A 13,052-nucleotide genomic window follows, 5' to 3' on the forward strand; every position below is an offset into this window, starting at 1 on the left:
TTTTTTATTGTTGATGTGACTAAACCGGTATCTTGTAATTTTCTTGTTTTGAGTTATGGAATGTATATCAGGACATCCTATCGAAATAGATAATGTCCGTCACACGTTATAACTTTCTTTGGATAAATCGGTTACATAAACGTTTTTGGAAGATTCGAGTCCAAGATGAAAAACTCTAACATTGTCGGGTAAAGAAAAGGTAGAATATAGCATTGCTCTCCCCTGATCAATGCACACTCGTTTTCTTTTGATTGATTTTCCTTACAATTGAGTTCTAGGTTATAGTTTTCGAAGTGTCTCTATGTTGTTTTGGTTGGCAATCATAGAGTCATCAAACCTTGAAGTTTTATTCTATTCTATTATAAGAGGAAAACGTATGCCCACTAGTTTGTATGATACAAGTCATTGGATAACTCTGAATTAATGTGTAGGATGTTGTTTAACGTGAACTGTAGGCTTTGCGAACTGTAATAACCACTATTAAACCATTAATCAAATGCAATAAAGATCGTATTTGTTTCACGATTGGGCATAGAAAAAAATGTGTTTAGACCATGTTACAATTTTACACAAGAAAATGATAACAACACTGCTATACTGTGAATCAATTTCAAGAGATATATTTATATTTGATTTTATATTTAAATAAAGGCAAACTATGATAAATGGTCAAGTTATCAGCACTTTGGATATGAACTTCCTCGCAATTGTTTTGCATTTAGCTGGCTAACCACAAATCAAATTAAAAAGAGAGTATTGAACAGGTATGCGATGGAGTTATTTTTAACACGAATTTGCGACGTAATATGATTCTTCGTTCAAATAAAATCTACAATTAAATAATACCAAAATTAACCGAATTAACAAGGCTTTTTACATAATAATGGCATTGTGTTGTTCATTGTTTTTTTTTATCAATTCTTTAAACATAAGAAACTTTGATGTATCAGATACATCTAAAACATTCTCACAGCCATAACTGTTTACACTACCATAACGATTGCTCAATATATCACGATCGTTAATGTTCTATTTCATACATGTACTATGTGTTTTTATCTTTAATATCATTAGCTTACATACATATATACTGAAGTTAAATAGTCATAATGATGTGTTCTCTTTTGTTCTGATATCACATTCATTGAGAACTCCCCGGAATAAATTCTGAAAGTATTCTTTGAATGACTGTTGCTGGTGTTTTTATCATTTCAGTGGAACTGGTGATTATAAAATGCTGGGCCGACGGGTAGCGACGCTAAGATATCTCAACTCGGTACAAAAGTAGGTTAGATGAATAATTCAAACCAAATAATGCAAGTCCATATGGACAACTATTAGTATGCATGCATGTGACCGGATATGCCGCTTCATCCTCGATCATAGGGCATCTTGTTTGAAAAGACATTATTTTCCATTCCCAGTACACGAAATATGGTATTAGAATATTAAGTTGTAAGGAAAATGTCATTTGTGTACTTGAAATGAGCAGCTTGAAGTAGTGACCTACATCGTATGATCTAAATTACAACGCGGCGTAAACAAATGTGCTTTTCTTCTTTTACACTAAGCTAAATATCATGATTAGACGACAGCTGGGATGCGAACCTTGCAAACTGCATGTATATAAGCGAGGCAGAGATATTTAGAAAAGTAGCTGACAATCGCAAATGGATTTCCAAATCGTCTATACTTAAATCTGCAGCAAATATAATTATATTAGCACGAAATGTTGACTATAAGTCTATCAACTTTAAGACTTTTCAAAACAAATGTAGTAAGGAAAAACTACACATTTTCAGTTTAAAATAAACAAAAATGAGAATATATTCTCTCGCATGGAACAGAATAGTATACAGTTGTTTACAAAAATCGAAGGTTTCTCTGAAAGCAAAATAATTTCAGTTCAAATTGTTTAATGTCTGTGCGACTAGAATTAAATGTAGAAACCTATTTCAAACGTCTTTACTCGTTCATTACTTCATGTAGAATCCTGCATTAGCTACAAAATTCCTGCATGCATAGGCAAACATTAAAAAGTGGTAGTGTTAGCGGAAAGGAACGAGAGACGTATATTGTTTTTTTTTTAAATATGATCTTTTCAATCCTTTATGAAAACTATTGTTTCTACATTTGATTTGATAAAATAATGTATTGTCTAACATCATAATCATTGAAATAAAATTGCATTTTTTGAATAGAAGGAACTTAAATAACAGCAATAGGTTTCTACAGACCTAACGTATTACTTCTTTACATTCGCAACCCATCAACAAGCAAGTAAATCACTCAAATATTGAAGGCATTAAAGAATCTTTTGCTTGATGAAAAGACATTTCTTTTCGGAACAAAACTCAACGACTAAGCTTACAATATTTATAGCGGAAATGACTCACAGAGTCAGACATTTTACAACATATTTTAAATTATATCTTAAAATCAATAGTTCGTTTGATATTTCGAATATGGCATATGGATATAGCTATTGAGTACTTCTATAGAATGATTTGAAAATGTTTTATTGAATTAAATCTATATGCATTTCTTCTTCGTTATTGTAAGTATTCTATTAGGATCCACACATAACACGCACTGGTTAAAATAACTGACTTCAAGAAGAATAACGGGTTTGTTATAATGCTTCGTTTTTACTTCAGGGAAAGCCATTACAAAGAACTACCTCTTGCGCAGAAGAGAGAAGGAAACTATACAAATAACGTTAAAATCACAATTAACGGGTACCTGCGCTTCTTTCAAGTGAGGTAAGACAACGTAAAAAGGTATGCCTTTTAATGAATATGAAGAGCCATTGGCCTCCCTTGGATATAGGGCAACACTTTTTCAAACACATGTTGCTTCATTGCCAGTGTCCACGAAAGAAATACATAGTAAGTGAAGCCTTAAAAAATCTACGTTGTAACGAAACAGTCACTGTGCTGATAAATGCATTTTATCTCAGCATCTTGTCTTTTATAATGTTTTATTATAATCCTAAATGGCTCGTTACAGGGTAGATTATGACTACTCGTTGTTGGATTATGTCACAAGAGGAATGACACTTAACCTTAACGTCGCCATCGACTTTACGGTATGCTAGTGCCCGGCTCTGTCTACGACCAAAATGTTCATTACTCAAACAAAGGCATACACAATAGAGCACGGGAAACATATTGATATGGTCTTATTAACATGACCACTATTTTGGAATTCATAACAAGGTTCAACGTTCAAAGTTCTTTTTAAGATAATGTATGTACAGGTGCGTGGACATGTCCATTCATGTTTATTTACAAAATACAGTTGAATTGTTACTGTCAGACATAATTTCAATTATATATATGTTATACAATGTGGCATTGTTTCACTATGGGCTTTGATTCTTTACATTCCCAAAAACATTATTTACAACCAGTTTGATTTATATTTATGTATATAAATAGGTCATGTATCCATGTCACTGTGACATTCTTGTTCACTTCGAAATTGAAAAGTATTGTTCTGTTTCAGGCATCGAACGGAACACCCGAACAGGCGGTGAGACTTCACGATATCTCCGAAAATAAGGTGTTAAAAAAGTTATCAAATGATGTATCTAATAAATTGATTATATTGACCGGAAAAATAAATTTATGGACAAAGTCATGAAAATTAAACCACTTTTTTGAAACTTCGAAATTCGAATACAGATTTTAGCAATGCTAAACCTTAACTTTTTCAAAAACATATTGTATGTTACCTTGTGCAACAACTCCATAGTGTATAACTTCATTTTTGTCCCATAGAAAACACCTTACATGGAAGTTATAGAGGCGTAAGGCGGAGTTATTTGCCGTTACTGTACAGAAGAGAAAATTGGTATGCTGGGATTTGGCACTAAGATGAAAAAGTCGTCTGTTATAAATCACTGTTTTCCGCTTTCGAACGATTGGGACAGATATCACGAATATGGAATTGAGGTAAATATATGTCACGAATGTCAAGATATAGTTGTTCTATGATCATGCTGAATACTCAATCGATCTTAAACTACAATCAACACATCTTCCGTTTCTTTTATGCCTTTTTTAGAGTTTATGTGTATCAATTCATTTTCCACAAAATCCCGTTTTTTTCATTTACCTTTGCTACCCGGCTTCTAGTGGGACGCACCTACTGAACAGTTATGATTGACGATGACGAACACAGTCATTCGAACGCCGCATCGTAAATGGGTTTTCCTTTTTAATTATCGCAGAATCAATTAATGTTCTTTTTCTTTTATGCTTCTATTCGGAGATTCATCGTCATATTGACTTTTATTTAATGCTCCTTTTTGGAACAACCCTTTACTATCCAGGTACCCGTGCGACGCCCCTCACGCAAAGCTTTGAGCACTGATGGCTTTGACTGTCATCTCAACGGCGTCGTGTGGAGAAATGGGTCTCCATTTATTTTTATATAGCTTCGCTTGTAGGCGGGCTGTGCTCCAAATGAAGAGTTAAAGGCACGCTTAGTTTTGACATTTGATGTTTGGCTAGGAAAAATAATTGATTGATTTGTGAACCTTTCGGGAAGTTCGTTTTACAAAGTCAGAACGTTCGAAAGTATACTAAATAGATGATATGTCATCGATTATTTTCGTTTCACGTTTGTAATGCTTTGGAACGAGCACAAATATTTGATCAATCAGCTTCAAAAGCACATTTAAAAAAGGACTATCATTTGTTCATTGACAAAAAGGTATTGATTTAAACATATGCAATAAATATTAACGATAAAATCCTGATGTAATTTGCGATTTCTAAAGCGGTTGTCACAGTTTTTGTCAAAGGGTAGAAGATACAATTGGTTTTAAAATATTTCACTCAATTTCACTGCACACCGAGGAGAGTCAAGATAATTAAGTTGTCTTTACATTACAGCACGGTCAATCAAATTACTTGCAAATGATATTAATATACGCGTGCTTGTATATTTATCAGCGGTCATTTGAACTTCAATCAATTTAGTCCATAGGGTGGGTTGTCCTTCTGCTTTATCTTTCAAACCCAGGAAAGCAGACAACTGGTTGTCAGCCGAGCCGCAGAGTCGAATTTGGAGTCACCAATGTCAAGAGTGAACAATTAGCCTTAACACATTTTAGAGACACATAATAAAAATGGCTAAGTTAACCCTTAGTGTCTTCTCGATAGAAGTTTGACTATTACCAATTCGGAATAACAACTACTTATTTCCCGTTGTATAATAAAGATGCCAGATTTTTCAGACAAACTATGTATTTTGAATGTAATGACAATGGAAGTCTACTGACTTCAAACTTGTGTGATTAAAATACGCACGTTTCACTCCGAATTTTCCTCAAATAGATTGGTGTGCCTTAAATTACTGCATAACATTATCATGCTGATGAACAGAGAGTATTTAACATGAACAAACCTGTAAAATAAAATAAACATTTGAAGCTTGAAACACAAAATAAGCCTTTTATATGCTAGTTTAAGGCATTGTTTGATTTACACAACTGATTACAAACTACAGTAATTTAATATATTGTCCCAGAAATATCCTAGTGTGCACATGTTTTTAAACCGTAAAACCATTACAGTTTATTCAAGCCTATGTTTGAGATGTGAAATTTCCAAAGAAGAGGATTAAATTAGGTTGATATTACCTTAAAATCAGATGTATTTCGAAAATTGCTTATTACTTTTGTCTAGATTTTAAACCTGACATACGCAAGTGGGTAGTTTGCGTATTAATGAGGTTTCTGTATTGAATGTCACTTAGACCGTTTTCCACCGAAAAAAAATATAATGTTAATAAATTGTACTATATAATCTCGATTTAAAAATCTTAAATGCACAAATACATACTTGCATCCTAATGATGGATGGGTAACCTGAAGTGTGTACTTGACAGCTTTAAGAAACATGTAAAACATACCAATTTAACAATAGGGCGTTTACTTTCCCGATCATGTCTTGGTTTCGTATTGATTGTCTTAGTGGTTATTCTTCTTTTGTTTGAAATTCAATTACTGGCGACATAAAAAAAAATCAATTAAAACCGGCATGTTTGTTTGTACCGTATACTTTTGGTTTCAGAAATATTTTTCCGTGTAATATTTAAGTTTGAATTTACGATGTTTCACCAAAAATATTTTATAACGAAATGATTTTATTCTAAACTTAATACAAATACGCAAACCAAAATCAAAACTCGTATCGTTAATAAGTAAAGGGTTAATCCTTAATATAAGATTCAGAACTTCTGACTATTAGACAATTGTTAAGATTATTGTTTGGGTCTGACATTTGCATAAGAAAAACCACATTAAAATGTATTCAAATATATCCCTCTTTTTCATCTTTTGGCAGTCCATTGTTTTCAGAATTACGAAATGTCAGCTGTTATAACCCCTGTAAAAGCACAAACAATCGACAATATGACTTATAAACGAGAACGAACTACGAAGACGCATCAAAGTTAATATGAAAAAGAAATTCACTGTAATTTACAAACACAACATAGAAATGTATTCATCAATAGGAATATATATTTTATGATTTTCTTAATAGTGTTCCCATAATGTTCATTAACAATTAGCATATCAACAGATAAGTACAACATCGAAGACAATAAAAGTTACACTATCAAACTATGAACTTTTTCCTAGTGACTGTGGGTTAGGCATGTGGCCTTATATGTTCATACTCGCCCGCATTTGTTCCAAGCTGTACGTGATAACATGAATATACATTTGTATTATTTAGTTGCAGTTTCCCCCTCCCGGTGGTCGTGGTCACATAATATTTTCAGGGGAAGGATCTGGGTGGTCGGACTCGCCTAATATCATGTCTCGACTTACGTAGTTAACATTTTGTATCCATGTAGGCCCATCGGCATCACTTGAAGCGATTGCATAGTCATACAAGCCAGTATAGACATGCTCTTGCTCGAGAGTCTCAAGGTTCACGTTTTGTGAACATGTTTCTGCAGTTGTGCGGGTGCGTTTCACATAGTTGAATCGAACAACGAAGCATATCACCAGTATAAGCAACGACGAAGATGGAATAAGTATTGCGATTAGCATGACTGTATCGTTCTTCATATTAAATCCAGATTGCTCTTTTGTAATACCCGAATACTGACATCGAAATCTGTTAATATTATGACATCGGTCAGGTTCTAGAATAATTGTACATCCACGCTTGTAAAGAGAAACACATGTTAGTGTTGAATTGTCAAATGTAAACTTGGCAATTCTGAATGTTCTCACGCTGCTCAAATAGAAACTTTCAGAGAAAGTTAAAAACCTATCCATTTTATGAATAATTTCGGTTGGCATTTTCGCAGAATATGCTAAGCATGTCTGGTAAATGGCGTCTTTGAACATAGTTCTGTCGTTAATGCAAATGGCTTCTCCAATAGACGTGAACGTATTTTCATAATTCGAACAATTTTCCTTTACTGCTTCGAAACCATACATTTTATCACTTGTACACAATCCTAGGTGTTTCTCGGAACATTTAGCGCCGACATTAATCCTTGAATTATTATTTAACAGGACTGATGTTATACATGCATATACTTCCCTCTCAACAGTTATATCAATTAGTTCATAGACGTAGGCAACAATAGCACTATTCATGTTTGAATCGTTTTGGCATTTCGTAATTGTATACGCTCCTTGATCTGCCATACAATAGCACGTTTCATTCTGTATCCCTATATAAGTTATCTTAGGTTGTTTTCTTGAACACAACTTGGTGCATTCGAATAGCATGTTATTACTGCTCAGGTTTTCTTTAAAGTATTTAGGTAGTGTCTTAACACAGCCAAATGGAGCAATATATGCTCCAAATTCCGCTCTGTAATGTGTCCATAGTGATTCGCCATCATCAAGCACCAAGCTTTTAGCAACAGAACAATTTTCTACTTGATGTTGATCAAACGGTAATGAATAGATGATATCCCGAGGAGCAAATCCACCAGACTTTCTACATGTATCAGAGGCATGTGCAAAATTTCCATGTGTTGCATTTTGTGCTTCTCCAGTATAAATGCAATTAATTATTAGCTTGACTATTATCAAGCTACTTGGATTCATGACTTCAAACTTCGTTTAAACGTGCGCTGTTTTGCTCTGATTCATCCTTTATCTTCCTTATTTGAAATTGTGTTTCATGTTGTTGTTGTTGTTTTTAAAAAATCGTCATGTGACTTCTTTGTTTGGATATATCTCTCTAGTGGTCGTATATCCCCATATATGGATGTGTTGTTTAATATGATTGTTCCTCATTCCTCATTCGGAAAGGAAGAAGAGATACGTAATAAACTTATCACCCATATCGTTGTCATTGTTTTGTCTGTTGGTTGCTGATTATACAATGTTAGTTCAGAGTAGTAGTGTATGGCGGGAAATGGCGGGTACCCGGGTATTATGTTAGATCCCGATTCATGACCAGTACAGCAGTGCCATTTAATGTTTGGTTATTTTGGGTATTGTATATCAGTCTTATCACATTCTGCTTGCTGGAGTAATATGATAAGGTGTTTTCATTCCATGTACATTTTCACAGATGACATTCTCCCACTTTTTTGACTGAGCTTCGAGTAAAAGACGGCGTTTCATAACTTGATCACAGAACATACTGCATTCGTAAAGGATGTTCTCATAAAATGTCATATTTCTTATGAAACTGTGTTTGTCCTTGTTGCTTAACCTCATGCAAGTATGGAGAGCTACATACGGTCCTGTCTGAGCCTGCTCAAGTACCCATACAAATTCGCCGTCCACTAACATACCGGTGTTAACACCAAGATCACATGTGTTGTTCATTAATCCAAAAAAAATTAACAGTGTATGTGTAAAAAGACCTCCCCGATTCTGACAACTCACTTTTGCATTAGTGTAGTTGCTTAAATATTCTTTTTCACCTTGAGCAATGATAAATACACACAACTTTATCACTACAAAAAGCAATTTACTTGCCTTTACGATCGTAATCATAGTGACCTCCTTTAATAAAACTTGACAAAATAAAAATGCAACAAGTAAATATTGTATGTGGGCACTGAAAAAAGTATTGCGGTGTAATTATTTCACAATGGTATGATACAACGTAAGAAGCACTTGCTCCTCTGTTTCCCTACATGCTTGTTATATGCAAATAAAATAAGTCAATGTCACTTCCTGCATCATTTTTTAAGAGATGTAGTTGTTCACAGAAAATCTTGATATCTAATTTATGCACGGCGAGGTCTTAGTTTGCAAGTATAAAATGGCATGAGATCAGTTATTGCATACAGTCGCTCACATTAGCAAACAGTTTCGTTTCGTTTTCCTTTTCATTGCAGGGAAAACATCGCAATTGAGGAACAATATCGCAAGCGCTAGCCAGAGAAACCGGACATATTTCATAACAATTGGTTTATAACGCTTATTTTGCATGTTTGAAATACGCATCATGGCTGCCTAGTTTAATCTATAGGAAAAGTTATACAAATTCGGAAGTGAATATTCAGTGTTATATGTGTTTTAACGTATGACTTAAAATAAAGTACTATGGTTATTAGAATTAATAGGAAATTCATTTAGTAGTTTGTCACGTGATACAGATGTAAACAGCTTGAAGTTTTCCCGTCTGAAAACTTGAACAAATGAATACAACTTTTGAAGGAGTTTTGCATAGTAGTTTCGGGACCGACTAGATTTGCCACGGCTCTGATTAACTCCGGATAGGATTATAGTCTTAGTCAAGGCTCTCTTCCTCTCTGCAACCCAGTCCAGGTTGAATACAACGTGGAGCTTTGTTGGCCCCCTTTAAAAGACGCACAATAAAGGTTGAAAAAAGTTTTGTGTTGTTTCCAATTAAATGCAGTATTATATTTTACTCATTTGACTAAAATGATCAAATTAACCAATAAACATTTGATTTGCGTAGCGATAACAAATAATAATAGCGATATGTTGGCGCTTTTGAAATGGAAGTTTGTGGCCCCGTAGCTATTAACTAAACATTTTACGGCATAGACCTATAATAAGTGCCTTTGAAAAAATGATTTCGACATGTTAACTTTCATAACAACATGTGGACATTGATTACAATGGTCTAAATTCTTAAAGAAGCGGAATCATAAATGCTGCCGTGAAATGATTAATTTGACAAAAAATGTATTTGACAGATGCCAATTGTTAGATAAAGAACATTACTGTGCAACACAAGAATGTTGTTCACTGAAATAGTCGTTTATATTTGATAAATGTGCCTGCTGTAGTTCGTTGCGTTTCTAGTCCCATACTCATGCAGATTATTTTGACTTTAAATTATAGATAATTATTGATAGGAATGCCAAGTCTCATACTTAACATGGAGAGTCAGAGGGACCTCCGCTCCAAAATATTCTGGAATTAATTTACCCTGATATAGTACATACGCAAAGCGCTTGTTTATCAGTGAGTGCGCCCCATTTTAAACATTTAATTTTTGGATATTCCAGCTGCATTTGTCAAATGTCTAGAAGAGCTGCTGTTGTAACGGAGCATTTGGCCTTCCGCCATGGGCAGCTTCGTGATTCAAAACGCAAATTTTGCCGTTTTAAATTTGAGGTGTATTAAGAGGCAAGTTAAACAGAAAAACAGATTTTATAGTAAGATATTTGATACCGCTGAAATATGTCGAAAATCACACACAAATGGCAGTCTAAGTCTTAAGTCTTAAGGGTTATTATTAGTTGTGCTTAAGTTGAATTATGAATGACACTTTCATTGCCGTGCAGAAGAAGTTTTATTTCTTATCACTTATTAGTATATAATTGAATAAAGTTTGTACTCGGCTGAACTTTAGCAGATGTGGCAATTAAAAGAGTCATGTGTAACTTCATTTATGGTTGGATAAACTTTTTTATCGGTATAATATATTTGGCACAGTTTTATCTACGTTAAATATAAAGATATTCAGCACGGGTTACCGCAGTTTAATTGCGCTTGATATGTTGTTTTATATAATAAAATATCTTAAAATGGGGCAACCGACTCATTTTTCTTAAAGATTATAAGTATTTTCCATGGCCGAAAGTGTAAGATAGGTTCATCCTAACATAGAGGGAAGAGTGTTTTGCGGAAACGAGGTACTCCAACCTAAGTTAAACAAAATAAAGTAAAATGATATTTTTTGCTGGAACTCTTTCATGCGTAGTGAAAATATGCGTATAGGTATGTGATAATTCGTTGTTGTCATGGATATGCGCGCAGTGATTCAGATTATGTAAATGTATTGTCAAATATTTCTTGAAATAGTTCTGAGAAGAGTGCAGCAGTATTTCGTGAAAACATTTTATGGTGCGATTTGAAGCGAGAAATGATAAATAAGGATTCTAAATATAGCAAGAAGACAAGGCTTCCTTGATGCTACAGACGACGGTCTTCAACAAGGGAGGTTGTTATGTGATGGCAATAAAAAGGAGTTCCAAACTTGTTTTATCTCTGTCTGTGGGCAAGATAAGAATTTTTCTAGCATGGCCAAATTTTTTAATCTACTTTTATGAGGTGGGAGAAAACACTGTCTCAATGTTCATGCGTATATCATTGGGTTTTCGCGGCATTGAACAGTTGAATTTTATTCTTTTGATATGCATTGATTAAATTTTAAACAAAACCAGCTGTTGATACTATTTCCAGTTGGTAGGAACAACTTGAAAGTCACTACTTGTATTTAGATTCTTGGAAACATTCCTGGTTTACCAATTAAAGGCATGGTTTCGTCGCACCTCTGGGTGTCTAGTTTAATTTATTTTCAATGTGCAAGATTAAACTTGGGATCCACTGTTAGAAAAGGCTAGTGAAAAATAAAGCAAAAGGATATATCATCTCTTTACGACTCCCAAGGCATCAAACCTGCTATCGATAATGGGGGGAATGTTATCGAAGGTCCGTGTATAACAAATTGTATTTAATAAGATTAAAGTATTTCAATGCTGCGAATGGTGGAATGATTAGTAAATTACTGTGCAATTTTGATATAAATATTTAAATACAAGCTAGTGTTATATTGATGCTAACTGGATAATGAAATGGTCTGTAGACTTGTCAGAGATCATTCAAATAACTCGGTTAAGCTCAAATCATTGACCAACAAATAAGGAATGTTAATAAAGATATATATAGTAGTACTTAAAGTGCACTCTTATTCAATATCAATACATACATTTTTAAAACAAACATTAAGTTTGGGTGATAACCTTTAACTACTTATTAAATGATTCATTTATGGAAAATATTAAATAAAATACTAACAATCACATGATTGTAACCTCGTATATTAGGGCTGAAAACGCAAAAAAATAATTAAATGATTGGTGATTGCGATCTACTATCGTCTCATAAGGTAGACACACTGTGTTTATTGCTCCTTTTTTTCAAATCAAACGCGGTATTCTTCGCCGTTTTAATCAATAAATAGTTGTAAATAAAAATAATTTGACTGTCTCATTTTTTGTTATTTGCTATATAACTGCGTAAATTGAACTTTGGCAAGTATAAGCGATGAATAAAAAGTTGAGAAGAAATGAAATAAATATATTTGTTGTCATTTCTAATGTTTCTGGAGATTTAAGGATTTTAAAGTTACGACTTATATACTTTAAAAGAATGGGTCACGGATTCTTTTTTAGGGTACTTCCTAAGCTCAATCCTGTAAAAGACATTATCTCTGAAGAATGGTTTACGTTAGCGCTTTATTGTTATTAGAATAAAATGAATAACGAGGTATTGTCAATGATGGCGGCCGAGACGTGCAAATATTTCAATTTTTAGTAATAATAAAATAAAAACTATAGGTACACGCCCGGTTGTCGAAATTAAACACCGTTTAGGAGAACAAGGCAAGGGCCCAATCGATAATGAACAAGAGAAACAAACATATTTACATCCCACTAGCTTTACGTCAGCCATAACCTGAAAGACATAATAGTTCGTCCACATCTTCACTATGACAATGCGTTCAAGTAAAGTAAGTCCCAGTAACTACGGTAAACATGTGTGTCTAGTTATTACCCATGATCTACTATAG

At 33.8% G+C, this 13,052-nt stretch overlaps 1 pseudogene; it reads left to right on the forward strand.

Annotated features, from left to right (window-relative positions):
• Positions 1-13,052, forward strand: part of LOC128237661 (copine-8-like) — a 94,909-nt pseudogene that overhangs the window by 68,111 nt on the left and 13,746 nt on the right.

Source organism: Mya arenaria, chromosome 6, assembly GCF_026914265.1.
Source record: "Mya arenaria isolate MELC-2E11 chromosome 6, ASM2691426v1".
In the NCBI taxonomy this organism is placed as follows: domain Eukaryota; kingdom Metazoa; phylum Mollusca; class Bivalvia; order Myida; family Myidae; genus Mya; species Mya arenaria.